Below are 14,482 nucleotides of genomic sequence, written 5' to 3'. Positions count from 1 at the left end.
GGGTCCGCACCCAGCGCGTTATCTCCGCGGTGCGAGGCGCGGCCGCTGCTTCCTTTTGTTAAAAGTTGCGCGTGTGTGACCGGTGCGCTGGAGGAGCAACCCGCAGGTTCTGAGCCGCTCCAAGGGCAAAGTTAGAGAGCCTTTTCTTTGCTCTGTGGCTGCCGCTTTGCAAACCGCGGGCGCTCTTTGTGCCCCAGAGCTGGGGACCGACCCGCTGCCGCCCCTGCCCGCTGTGTCCCCGGGCCCTCCGCTTAGGCATTTTGCCTGGGAAGCGCGCTGTGTGCGGCTCTGGAGCCAGACCCCGCGAACCTAGAGGTGGCGGCTACAGGGACAACTTGGGCTGGGCGTGTGGAAAGCAGCCGCTAGGTTGCAGACTTTTTGCTTTTGTAAATCCCGTGCCAAAGGCTCGCCCCTTTCCGCCGCGGTGCCGTTTCTTTCCTGCCACGCGCCTCCGAGCGGCTGGTGGCCGCGTTTGCCGCTCCCAGAGGAGGCAGGGGCCGTGCGCTGGGACGCCTCAGGTCCTCGACCCGGTCGCCTCCCGGGTCTAGCCGGAATGCCCAGACAGGCTGGCCGGCCTCTGCAAAGCGGCTGGAATCGGTGTCTGCGACCTGTAATTGCGGGTCCCCGTTTTCTTTGGGAATTCTGAGATCTGCAACACCCTTTCCCACGTGATAGCTACACTACTTAAGGGCCGCCTGGGGCGGGGGTGGGAGGTGTAGTGGAAGTTTCTGCAAAATCTTCCTTGGATCTTAAAGCTGTAGTGAAAATCCGGTTATATCTGCGCGGGAACTTAGGTCTGAAGGTGGAGGAGGAGGATTTGCAGGCTCCTGGAAGCCGTCAGTCGGATTTCTGCCCCTTCGTCTCTCTCTTTTTTTCTGGCTGTTGCTAGTGCGCGAGCGAGTGCAGGTCGCCCAGCTAACCCCTGAAACCCCGCACTCTCCCAGGTCATTTTTTAAAGACCTTCAAGGCTTACCCCGATGATGCAATGGGCAGAAAGTGAATCTGAACTGGGATTCATGGGCTACAAAAGGAAGCATCGCTTCGAACTATTGTGGTACTGTATTGACTACCGCTCAGTTTCCCGTAAAGTCTCAAGGTGTAGTCTCCTCGCTCGTGGGCTTGATAAGCATTGTGAGGGCTTTGCGGTGGAGGAAGAGAGGCCTTGCATCTGGACCCCGGAGGTGGGGGCAGATCATGAGTGAGCACCCAGATTCCGTGGCGGATCTGACCGCTTTAAGCTCAAATGACACATTTGGTCCTTAGGTCTTTGTGCCGTGGCATTTTTAATTTCAGTTGAGTATGTGTGCGTACCGGAATACGGCACTAGAAAGCCAAAGGCAGAGAATAGTTCCGTGTTTTTAAAATTAAAAGAATCGGTTGCTTCTTTCCTTGCCCTAATCATCCTGCTCCCTCAAACAGATTTTTGGCAAAGGGAATTTGAAGGTCTGGCTCCTGGGGGGCAGTATGGTATAGTGACAGAACCTAGTGCTGCCTTTCTGGTTCTCCTTTTCCAGCCGTTTATTAGCTGTATGCCCTTGGCAGGTCATTTAAATTCTAGAGATCCCAATTTTCCTTAAGGGGACAGTGAGGCATCTGCATCATGAAGGACCCTTTGGGTCCCACATTCTCCTCTTCCAGTGTGCCAAATGTAGAGTACAATTTTTCTGAATTCCTTCCCTGATTCCTTTCTGTCTCCCTGAAATGCCTCTGCTTTTCCTGGCCACAGGGACCCCTGGGGAAGCCTACGGGTCCACCCCACCCCCACTCGCTGAAGCGAGCAGGTGTGGTTTATCCCGAACCTTCCTCAATCCACATGTGTGTCTAGTTTCCCTTTGAATTCAATCAAGGAGGTGCAGACTCTGTAGGACCCTCCATCACCACCCCCTCAGTGTTTACCTCGCCCAGCAAGATAAGCCTGCAAGCAATAGTGAATCATACTTTCCCCTTGTTCCTGCAGGTGTGAGGCCAGAGTCACAGCCAGAAGCTGGACACGGGACATTTTGGAGATGATCCTGTCGGGAATAATATCATGGTCTTGGAAAGGGAGCCCAGAAAAGTCACTTCTCCCCATTCTTGCCTTTCCCACTCATCCACACATTTTTTTCTTATGACTTGATAAATTATGTATGCTGTGTTATTACAACACATTTTTCTGATGTGCCTTAACTTTCCCTTTATGTGTGTGTTGTACATAGTTGATCTGTATTCAAAACTGGGCCAGGCTAGTCCTCCCAGCAAGCCCTAGAGGTAGTGCCGTTACCATTCCTACCATTTTATAGCCACCAGAGAAACTGGCTGCGGATTAGTCAGTTACCAAAACAGTCAGTGGTGAAGCCTGAGATTAGCCCCGTGTGCCCAACTGTGTATCTCATCACATGCCTTAACTGAATCGGTTGTGAGATTCATTCAAAACTATTTAATGAGTACATATTATATGCCACGTATCGTTGGAGGTTCTGGGAGTACAGGCTGGTCAAGGTCATTACCTTCCAAATTTTGGTAAAAAAGACCTAGAATTGCTTTTCTTTTGATCTCTGAGTGAAAGTGTTCTCAATTTGATGGAAGTATTTACAGGGAAGGGGCATCATTAAATGTAGCTTATCTTGGAGGGGAGGCGGTATGTAGGTAATTGACCCTGGATGTGAGGGTTGTATGTGTTAGCTGTGCCATTCCAGAGGCCCTCAGAAATGAAGATAAACTATCTCTGAAAGGATGGTGGAAGTCAGTTGAGATATTTTTCCATCCACCCTTCCAATAAATAAAAATGGCCTTTGCATCATATACTTGGGGCATGCCTTCTAAAAGAGAAAACTCGCAGCAATGAGTTGATATCACTGGTCATTTGCCCCCGAATGGGCACCATGAGATCTAAGGGCAGCTTACCGCTTAGAGCTTTACCACCCAAACAGATTCTTGTCAGAAATGGGCCGTCTTGTGGGCCCCCCTTGGAGCGCGTTTTGCATGCACATGTTGTTTTGGTGATGGATTTTGCTGCTGTTGTTGACAGCTGTTAGAAGCTGCCCTTAGGATTTTGACTCATTTCCTCAAGGCTCCCCCAGCTGATTAAAGAAGGACACCAGGAAATGAGCCGCAGGGTCCTGAGCGGAATTCTTGAGGCTGGCCTTTGCAGTATGGGAAGGCCCGAAAGGCTGTGGTCAAGGCTGCAGCAGCATGATCCGGACAGAGTTTAGTTTAACAGCTGACAGAGGGGGACGTGGGAAGTGCTGCCTTCTGCTGAATTCCTGTGTGGTAACTTTCAAAACAAGGGACTGAAAGACCTTTGAAGGGACTTTAAAGATGCAAAATTTCATATGCAGTTTCTGTGACCTGAATGGAGGGCTTCCTGGAGGCTGCATCCAGAGTGAGGAGGGCCTGTAGGGAAGTTAGCAGAGGTAAGAGTGTGAATCTAGGGCAAAGCCAGTGTAAATCTTTGTTGAAAGTGACGGGACCGAGTAAGCCTGGCCTAGCATCTCTGATTTTGGACAGGAGACAGCCCGTCTTTGACCTCAGATTGTAAATAAGTAGAGCTTACAAGCTGAAAGTCCATGGACCCATTTGGTTTTGCCCCCCCACCCTCCGCCGCCATGTGATGCTTTTTAAGGAAACAGCAAGGCAATACTTAAAAATCTGAATTTATGTCAAAATCTCGATTTCTCTCTTTCTTTGAACTCAGAGACCAGTCCTCTTTAGGAGGCGCTATGCAATACCATTCTCTCCTGCCCTTGGACATCTAGGCATTTAGCCTCAGGCCCTGGTGAGCGGGCTAGGACCACGGTCGGAGCACCGGCCTGGAGAGCGAAGACAGTCTCATATTAGTCTGCTGGCCCCATGGCTGACACATTTGGGCCCTTGGAACAAGTTGGTTACCCTGCTGAACTTACTTTCTCATCCTTTTTTCAGCTGTGTGACTATGGCAAACCCCTTAACTTCTCTGGGCCAGTATACATGTTTCTACATACGAAGTTTTTAGAATGGGGCTGCCTGGCCCGCTTCTAGTACAAACATAATACATGCCAGTCATACTTATTATCTGTACAAGAGGAATTATTGTTATTCCAGAAATGGAAATGATGCCTACTCTAAGATGATTGCCTTGAAGGTATCATCTGCCTAGGAAGAGATTCTTGTACAGATGCTTGGCACAGGGCCCGGGATGGGACGGGCACCTAATAAATGAGTAACCTCCATGAGTATGTAGAATTTGACTGCTTCTCTTTGTAATCTTTGCGAGTAGGTAGCAATAGGCACTAATGTGATGGCTTTTAATGTGAAATAAACTTTCATTTTTGAGTCTTAAATAGCTTTTGACCTAACAATTCAGAATCACTACTCAGAGTCTGAACAGATCTTGGACTTTTTTTTCCCCCTTCTCCCAGAAAAACAACCCAGAAGGTTTCTCTAATGAAAACATTCACATCTGCTGATGTTTCCACTCACTTTATACTTTAGCCTTCACGCTTAACATTTTGCTTACGACACGCTTTGTTAGATATCTTCCATTGCATATTCTGACAGGCTAGGGGTTTGACACTTGCAAACTTTAAGCCAAATTGTTAGCCGGGGCAGGTGGCATCAGAGTTAAGAGCTCGGGGTCTGAAAGGGACAACCTGGGTTTTTTGTTTGTTTTTTTTTTAATATTTATTTATTATTGAGAAACAGAGACAGAGCATGAACCAGGGGAGGGGCAGAGAGAGGGAGACACAGAATCTGATGCAGGCTGCAGGCTCTGAGCTGTCAGCACAGAGCCCGATGCGGGGCTCGAACCCACAAACTGCGAGATCATGACCTGAGCTGAAGTCGGATGCCCATCTGACTGAGCCACCCAGGCATCCCAGGACAACCTGGGTTTTTATCCATTTGGCCCCTTGCCAGCCATGGGATCTGGGAGAAGACTTCACCCCTCAGTAAGCTTCTGTTCTTATGTGACCCAGGGATGACTGACCATGGAGTGAGACCACTCGCATAAGATGCCTAGTATTGCGTCCCTGATAGCGACAGCACAGGGACTTCACTATTAGGCTGATTTTATTGTTCCTCTTTCAGGTGTGTCTCTTAGAAAAAAATTGGAAATAGTTTAAAACCAGATTCTGTAGAGGGGTTTTATGGTATTAAGATGAAATGTACACATTTAATGTCCAGTGTTGTGTTTTGTTTTTAAAGTCCACCACTTTTCTCCCTGGTTCTTTGTTTCGCCTTATTCTTAGCCTGTTTTGGTGGATACAGATTCCTGGATGCAAGGTTAGGAGGGGAAAGCTCTGTAATATGACCGTTTTCTCAAGGTGAATAAGTAAGGGAAGCCCACGTAGGGTCCATGAACCCTGTTACCTTGTGAAGGGGACATGGAAAGCACTTTAAGAGGGAGGGGCTTTTCTGTGATTGCCTTCCCTAGGAGTGAGGGGCAAGCTGAACTTGGCCGTTGCCCCAGGCTAGACACACAGTGGTGCTCCTGGGTTTAATATCTCCTGTTCTCTAGACTTGTACAGTGCTCTGAATGTAATAAATGCTCAATAAACATTTCAGACTCCGTTTAACAAAGATCTATGAATCCCTAGGCTTTGGTCCTTTCAGAGACTGTAGGTGTGGGCAGGAGGTGGGGGAGGGATGGAGTAAGAGCACAGCGTCTGGCTGAAATAGAATTTGGTGTCAAAAGAAGTGCAAAGTGCTCAGGCAGGATTTCAAAAGAGAGGTTTATGTCTTGGTGGGCAGATGATAGCTATCAGAGATCTTTAAAAGTGTCCACATGGGAGGTAATACTTGAGATTAATTTCTGCGCGTTGGAGGGTAGAGTGTCTGTAGTTGAGGCTTCGATTGGAAGAATAGGGGATGTGGAAATAGGGGATAAGACATTAAGATCTTACTTGAGGATTGTCAAATCTTGCAATTGGTGTGATGGGTGCCGGGGGAGGGAGTCAGAGGGGAAGAGGCTGGAAAGGTGGCCTCCTTGAGGGTCACTGCAGGGAGGGGATATTTAAGGCTGAGTTTGGTCCAGATCCCGAAAAGAGCTTAGAGGTCAGGGCCAAGGTGGACCTGACCCAGTGGTGGCTCTGTGGGCTTTGCTAAGTAGGCCAGGGCTGCTTGCTCCGCCTCAGTGTCCAGTCCCCAACCTGCTCTGAAAACTTGGGACACCTTGCTATCGGTTAATCAAGACTAAAGGAGGGGTGTGTGTGTGTGTGTGTGTGTGTGTGTGTGTGTGTGTGTGTGTGTTTACATTTTAGTAAAATACAGCTATCATGACATTTACTATCTTGATCGTTTTTAGGTGCCCAGTTCAGCAGCGTTAAGTACATTCACCTTCTTGTGCAACGCCATCTCCAGCACACTTTCCATCCTGCAAAACTGAAACTCTGTGCCCATTAAACACCAGCTGCCTATTATCCCGTCTCCCCGCCCCTGGCAACCATCATTCTATTTTCCGTATCTATGAATCTGACTATGCCAGGGAATCATTCGGTATTTGTCGTTGTGACTGGCTTATTTCACTTAACATAATGTCTTCAGGGTTCATCCATGTTGTAGCATATGTCAGAATTCCCTTCCTTCTTAAGGAGGGAAATGTATGTACATGTGTATGTATGTATGCATATGCATATGCACGTGTGTAAGTTTCTATCCTATTTTGTTTCTCCATTCATCCATCCACAACACTGGGTTGCCTCCGCCTTCTGGCTGTTCTGAATAATGCTGATAGGAACCTGGGTGTACAAATACCTAAGGGAGAGTTTCTCAGGGGGCTCTTCCAGAATGGTTCGTGTCACGGCTAAGCTATGTGCTGATGGGGAGCTGGACAGAGGGACAGACAGACTCTTTAAGTGGCCTCTGGGTGAAGGGGTGAGGGCCCGAGTGTTAGGGTGCGTGCTCTGGAAAGAAGGGAGAAATACTTACGAGACATGAAGAAGATAAAGGTGGCTGAATTAATTCACTTGGCAAATTCACAAAAGGCATCTTGGATGTGTCAGGCGCCGGTGAGGTTGAGGGGAAGGGGAGCAGGAGTTATTGTAGGCGTGGGTAACTGGGAGAACCGGTGGGACTATAACTCCACAGGAGGGGCAGCCCATTTGAGGGGGGATATGATGTGGGATGCTGTTGTGTTTGTTCAGTGGCTATTTACCGGCTACGTTTACTTGAAACTCCATTTCCCACACGTGATGGTAGATACAAATGAGATTCTTCTTAGATGGTCAGGTCCATGTGAGAGCAAAACTAACCCCCGAAAGTCAACAGAACATAGCTGTGTAATATCAATGGTGGGGCATGGGGATTATAAAGAATTGTGTGTTGTGTATCAGTCATGTGATGAAAAGTAAGTTTTCATGAAAAGAAGTCTATAATAGGAAGGTAATTCTGTATTCTCTGGATTAGGCCTTTATCAACAAGTTTATTTTTGAGAGAGAAAACAATTGCACAAGCGACAGATAGAGAGAAGGGGGCGCAGAGAGAGAATCCCAAGCAGGCTGTCCGCCTTCACCATGGAGCCGGATATGGGGATGGAACCCATGAACCATGAGATCATGACCTAAGCTGAAATCACGTTTAAGATGCTTAACCCACTGAGCCGTGCAGGTGCCCCTGCATTAAGCCATTTCTATTTTTTTTTTAATTTTTTAAATATTTATTTATGAGAGACACCGAGACAGACTGTGAGTGGGGGAGGGGGAGGGGGCAGAGAGAGAGGAGACACAGAATCTGAAGCAGGCTCCAGGCTCTGAGCTGTCAGCACAGAGCCCCATGTAGGGCTTGAAGCTATGAACTGTGAGATCATGACCTGAGCTGAAGTCGGACGCTTAACTCACTGAGCCACCCAGGCACCCCGCATTAAGCCATTTTTAAAGGATGTTTATTGGTTTTCTTAGAGAACAGAATGGACATTTTGAGTATTGAAAAGGACACAGAGTTGATTAAAGCCTTGGGAAATAGGCTCTTTGAAGGCAACTTAAAGAAATTGGATTTATTAAGCCAGAGAAGATAAGGTGAAGAAGTTTTAGTGAATGACAGTCTTCAAATATTTGTAATATGTGAGTGAAGAATGGAATGAAATGAAAACAGTGTAAATTGCCCCAGAAGGAAATTGAGATTTTTTTTTTAAAGGAAAATTCTTTGATTGAGGTTTGGAAAATAGTTTATTGCATTACCAGAGCTAGTTATAGGGTCTTGGCTGCAAATATGAGGAAAGCCAAACAACTGTCATTTTGAAAGAGTTGGACCCTGCTTACCTCGGCTGCTTTGAGGACCCTTTCAGAGTCTGTCTGGGAATCTTTTCTACATAACCAGCCCATTTTGCCTTCTTCACTGCCTTGGTTTTGTGTTCAATGCTTCTCTGAGTTCTGGTTCGACTCTAATATGATCTACCACCCGTCACAATTTTTGGCTGTACCGAAAATAGCCAATAAAGAACTCATAGCTTAAAAACAGGTTGTTGATCGTGGGGGGTAGTGGGGGGGCGTCTAGCCACAGATGGATTGTGCAGTGAGATAACTTTAGCCGAGTGCAAAGTAAGAGGAATGCGTGGAAGTTCGAGGTCTAGAGAAATTGCAGCTGATCATAATTAACCCTAACCTAAGAATGAATTGCTCTTTGATCTCCCAACTGACTGATAGTTTTGAGAGAAAGCCAGCCGTGCTGCATGTAGGCAAGAGATCTGTAAGGATGGAGGGAGTCCTTCTCCCTTGATTACTCAGGGGCGGATTGTTTGCTCTGTGGTTTACCCACCACCCTGACTTCCCGTCCGACCTGTCCTTTCCCTTTGGTCATTTCACGGTCATGGTTCGATGGTACATCTCAGATCCGCCAGCCGTCCGGTAGGGGAAGGTGGTAGAAATGAAATTGCAATTCAACAGCTTCCCGTTGATCACACCATTTCACTTGTGTTGAAATGTGTGATGATGTCTGAGATGTGAGCCCTGAGTTTAAGGAGCCTCGGAGCTATGGGAAGATAAGGGCTGGGGTGGGTGCTAATGTAATACGATTTGTAATAAGATTTAAAGAACAGTCCTGGTCCAGAAGCCGGGATGCATATTCATCACCACCGGATTAGAGGAGTAGGCATCGCTTTTGGGGGAGAGTGGCTGATTCAGAGGAGGATCTGGGGCCCAAGTTAAATCTTGGTTAAGGAACTAGTTAAGGTAAGAATCCAAAAGGGAAGGGTTACAGTTAGCCAGAAGACTCCCAGGGAAAGAATCCACAAGAAGGTGAGATAGGGTAATTTCTTGGGGGTGGTTTTTATACTTCAGTAATTGCAGTATTTCCTATAATGCCATATGTGATGAGATTTTTGTTAAGTGTAATCTGGTCAAGTGGTTACTTATTCAGAGACATTAACGTTACAGAATGGAAAAGTACAGACCTCACTTCTGCATGTATTACACATACTGTATGTACAATGCAAATCCAGAGAAGGTCCACGGATATGTACTTTGAGTTGCTTTTAAGTCCAGGGATAATTACCCTCCCTCGCCTTCCTCCCTCATCACCGCCAGCGAGATTATAGATTTTGTAGGCTCAAATTCCAGTAGTGGCAGTGGATGATTTTTGGTTCTTTCCTTATTAGCAGGTTTTAAATATTGAGTGAAATGATAATCCAGGCATGTAGCAGTCTGCATAAATTCATTTGTTTAAAAAAAAAACCAAAAAAACAAAAAACCCAGGGGCACCTGGCTGGCACAGTCGGTTAAGCATTGGACTTCAGCTCAGGTCATGATCTCAGGGTTTGTGAGAGTTTGAGCCCTGCCTCAGGCTCCGTGCTGGCAACTCAGAGCCTGGAGCCTGCTTCAGATTCTGTGTCTCCCTCTCTCTCTCTGTTCCTTCTCTGCTTGTTCTCTGTCTCTCTCTCTCAAAAATAAATAAACATTAAAAAAAACCTCGAAACAATAACAAGCAAAACCCCCAAAACTTGATAAGGGTCCTGTATGGTTTAGGACATTCTGAGATTCTGCCCTGGGTTCTCCAGCCATGCATTAGAGGGTAATTAGAGGGTAATTAGGGACATTGGTTACTGCCCTTCCCAAAGCAATGAGCAGTGGGTGGGGGAAGGGGCTGTTTGTGGAAGGAAGTCAGTCGCTTAAAGAAAAGGTATATGATAGTACTTTCCAGGGAGTGCTTTGTTCCTGAAAAATAATAATAGGAAAAAAAATAATAGGAAAAACTAAAAGAGGAAAACCCTTACTCCTTTTCTTGTTAAAGTTCTTGAGTGAGGCAAAACACCTAGCTTCCTTTGGATTTACCCCAGGTGACTCAGGTTATTTCAAAGGGTGTTAAAAAAAATTCTTCAAAAACAATCCCAGGCTGCCAGTAATTTAAATAGAATGACCTATGCAGGCTGGTCAGTAGCAGAATTGCTTAGCAAGGACTCGGAACAAAGGAGGGATTATCACAAAGAACTTCGGAAATTATTTGGTGTGTCTTTTTATTGGAAGGAACTATTTATAGAACGGAATCTAATATAGATTTGGCTTCTGGGGAAAACACTGGCGATTTTGGAAGTGTGAAGAGGGATGGAGGGGAGGGGGCTTGGGCTCTCTGTTACCCTACTTGGCTAGTGCCTGTTTAAAAGGAAATGAAACCGGGGTGGGGGGTGGGGGGTGGAGCGGGAAAAAAAATAAAAGGAAACAAGACTGTGTTTTAAAAAAATTGAGAATTACTCTACTTGGAAAGACTGTGGGTACTTTTAAAGTGACTTGGGATTTTAGTCTGTAATATGTTTTAAATGCATTTCCATTCTGATTTTCCCAGATTTCTTTTTTAACGGGTGATGTTGAGTCAACGTACCTTGGGAAGATCTTCATTTTACAGAAGGGCCTGGTAAGACCACACGGCCCGGCCTTGAGGCTTTTTGTCATCGTTAAATTAAACTCGCATTCTTAATCCAAGATATGGCATTGGAACAGAGACTTGAAAATGGTTAATTGGGATGTCGAGATGTTTTTTTCTACTTAGGATAGTATTGTCAGGATATTTACCGCAGGGAAATAGTAGACACGTTTGTTTCCAGTTTGACCAAAACGCATCACTTTCATAAAAAAAAAAAAGAACCCCCTCTTCTGCTTTTTAAAATAAACTAGCATATGTAGAAGGGTTTATGAATTTTTTAGTAGCTCTGAATGTGTAGCCTAATTTACATTTCTGCATTTTCGAGGGATATTACTTAAAATGATCACCTTAGCTTCAGAATGACTGCGTTCGGAAGAGAGGCTGGCCGAGGGAGCGGAGTGGACCCTTGAGCGCTGAGGTGGGGACCTGCTGGCCCGTGGGGACCTGCTGGCCCGTGACGACAGCCCTTAGCAGGGTGTAGCCAGCTTCCCTCTCCCTGCGAGAAGTCAGGGGCAGCAGCCCTGGCCATAAAACTGCAGGGCTATAGACTTCGCACCTTCACTCCCTTGGTCCCTTTTGGTATCTTTGAAACTGACCTTACACCCGGAACTCGTAGCTTTTGTTCATAAACAATTATTAAAGCATTAAGGAGGCTGATGTAACAGTGAACACAAGGAGCAAAAATCCTTGTCGTGTTGGGGCTTCTGTTCCAGAGAATTCTTTCTGTTTCCTGAGCCCAGGCCCACAAAGAACCCAGAAAGAAAAGTCTTGGGGTCTCTCATAGAAAGCAGCTTAATTTAGATTCATTTCAGTTCCGCATTATGGTCAGTTAGGGAAGGAAGCAGAGACAGGTAAGGTTTCTCAGCGAGTCTGGGGGCCTAAGTTCATGGGGACAGAGGGGTTAGAGAAGGCAAGAAGAGAAACAGGGCAGCGGGAAGCTGAAGAGAAACAGGGCAGGGAGAGCTTTCTGTGGTGAGTCCCTGGAGTCCTATCAGCCACAGGTCCCACCTTCCGAGGGGCTGAGCTCTCACTTCTCTTCTGCCTTTTCACCGCCCCAGTCTCTGTCACTTCAGAGCCGGGAGCCGCTTGAGCAGTTCCTGGAAGGACTCACCGAAGGGGGCTGAACAAAGTGTGTGTCACACGGCGAACACAGGCAGGTGCCTTCCCAACCAGGGCGTCGTGGAGCCTTTCCTGTGCCAAAGTGCGTTGTCAGTCTGGAGGCTTGGAATCGTTCTTCTCAGAATGTACCAGAATGCTTTTTCACAGCTGAGAGAGATGCTTCAGGGGTCCAGGCTGAGAGCTCTTTCTTCAGTGCGTCCCCAGGGATTAGAGGCTCTTCACCTCCATTTTAAAGTCTTCCATCATTTTCTTGTTAAAATCTGACCATCTTTGGGTTTAATAATAAGTACGATCCACAGAGGGCACTTTGGGTCCGACTCAGTGCCATTCAGCCACTGACAGGTGTTCTGTGCATCACGTCCCACTTTTCTGTTCCTGTAGGTGGCCCGGGTGAGGGGATAGCATGTTGACTTCATCTGACTTTTTTTCATCTTAGCCTGAGAGTGGCCTTTCAGAGATCCATGATACCCTAAGCCCTCCAGTTGCAAATCGAGCACTGCCCCTTGGGGTTTGACCCTGGTGAATTACTGAGAACTATAGAGTTCCTTCTCTGTCAATTCTTGGGCATCGAGTAGGACTCTGGTTGCCTTTGGCATTGTTAGTGTTGATCCTTAGGAAGGAATCCAAGATACAGACTGCCTAAGTGATACTCCATTGAGTTACATGGGCAAGAGGGTATTCCCACGGACCACAGCTTCGGTGGAAGGCCGTAAGGGTTCCTCAGGGCTTGGGAGGACATCAGCTAACCGTTTTGATGAAACAGCCCTGCTTTGGGCACACAAGCGTGGGTACTTAAGTAATTAGATCAGCTGCTATGATAGACTTGTTCTAGGATATGACTAGTGTTTGCAAGTCAGAGAATTCTTCTTACCCAGTGTCGTCATCATTGGTTAGTACTGACTGTTTTGGGTGAGCATTTTAGGGCCTCGTTTAAATAGACCCTGTTTAAGTTTGCTATCAGTTAACTAGAAAAGGGTTAAAAAAACCCCAAACAAACAGTAGGGGGTCTGTGACTTTTAGACTAACTCCTCAGATTGTTTGAAAACGTAGTGGTAGCCATTTTAAGATGGAGCAATCAGACCTCATGTTAACTTTAAGTAAATTATGGGGACAGTTGGGACATAGCTAATAGTGTCAGGAACCTTCATATGCCTATCATCCAGCTTCCACAGTTGGATCAACAACCAGTCTTTCTGCGTTATCTCTGTCCACCTCCTCCTGCCATTATTTTGAAGCATACCTCAGCCCTTGTGAAATTTCATCTACAGATGTTCTCAGCATGTAGCTGTAAGATACAAAGATCCCCCCTTCCCCTAAACATAATGATAATGCCAATGTCACAGCCTTCCAAGTGAGTATAATTCCACAGTGTTGTTGATGACCCAGCATTCACATTTCCCCTACTGAAATACAATAAATATAAAGATCTATACAAATATGTCAACATTTGAGACTCCAAACAAGATTCACATATTGCAGTTGGTTGATGTGGCCTTTCAGTCATTTCTTATTTATTATAGATCCCAGTTCCCCATTTTTGTTGAAGAAACTGAGTGCTGGCCCTAGGCGGTTTTTCAAAGTCTGTGATGGTGGTCAACATGCTCTCTGTTCCCTGTATTCCCTACAAATTTGTGATTTAGAGGTTGGATCATATTCATATCGAACCCACAAACCGTCACATCATGACTTGAACCGAAGTCAGACGCTTAACCAACTGAGCCACCCAGGCGCCCCTGTACCGATACCTTTAATATAATACTGTTGTTTTGCTCTTACGGGTGTGGGGTGGGGGTCATCCTCTCTTGGTTTCCTGCTGTGAGTAACATTGAAATTATCTAGAAGCCTGTTCTTTCCTCTCCCTTTTCTCCCCCTAGCTTGGCATTTGAAGTCATATTCTTTCACCTCGGTTACTATCTGTACAATCAGCAAGCATATGCTACTTTTCATATAGTCCTCCTGTCCCTAATTTTGCTGATACTGAAATTGCTTTATCATACTGGATAGCCATCCTACATTCTATTTCCTTTGTTACCACTCTTTGTTTTACTAGTAAATATATGTTTGATCCTGGCCACTGGTCCTTATGCCCTGTCTTTCCTGGCACTTTGGTTTCCTGAAGTGCATCCTCAACTAGATGCCTCAGGAAGCACTCATGAGAAGTATCTCCTGAATTCTGTGTTCATAACAGCTTGTCTGTCGCCTTTATACTTCTGAGTCAGGTTGGCTGATAGAAGGTCCTTGGCTCATCTTCTTTGCTCAAGTATCTTTAATATTTTACGGTACTGTCTTTTGCCATACAGCATTATCAAAGTCTGCTGAGAGTCTGATTTTCTTTCCCGCACGTTTCACTTGGTGTGTTTGCCTAGATATCCCAAGGAGTGTATTTTACTTTTGTTCTTTGAAGCCCAGAATATTTTACTTTTGTTCTTTGAAGCCCAGAAGTATTTTACAGCATTGGGTGCTTTGCACTGATTTTTCTCCAGACACAATGCACCTCTTAAATAGGTACTTATCCAGGGATGTTTTCTTGGGGCAAAGCTTTTGCTGGCTGTTCTAGTCT

The 14,482-nt window shown here is 46.1% G+C and overlaps 1 protein-coding gene across 2 annotated transcripts in view; it reads left to right on the top strand.

The window, feature by feature from the left end:
* Positions 1–14,482, top strand: part of KIT (KIT proto-oncogene, receptor tyrosine kinase) — an 86,887-nt gene that overhangs the window by 399 nt on the left and 72,006 nt on the right. The window lies entirely within an intron of this gene.

Source organism: Crocuta crocuta, unplaced genomic scaffold (genome assembly GCF_008692635.1).
Source record: "Crocuta crocuta isolate KB4526 unplaced genomic scaffold, BGI_CrCroc_1.0 scaffold282, whole genome shotgun sequence".
Lineage (NCBI taxonomy): Eukaryota > Metazoa > Chordata > Mammalia > Carnivora > Hyaenidae > Crocuta > Crocuta crocuta.
Note: the sequence above shows the minus strand (reverse complement) of the source record. Positions and strands in the feature narration are given on the sequence as shown.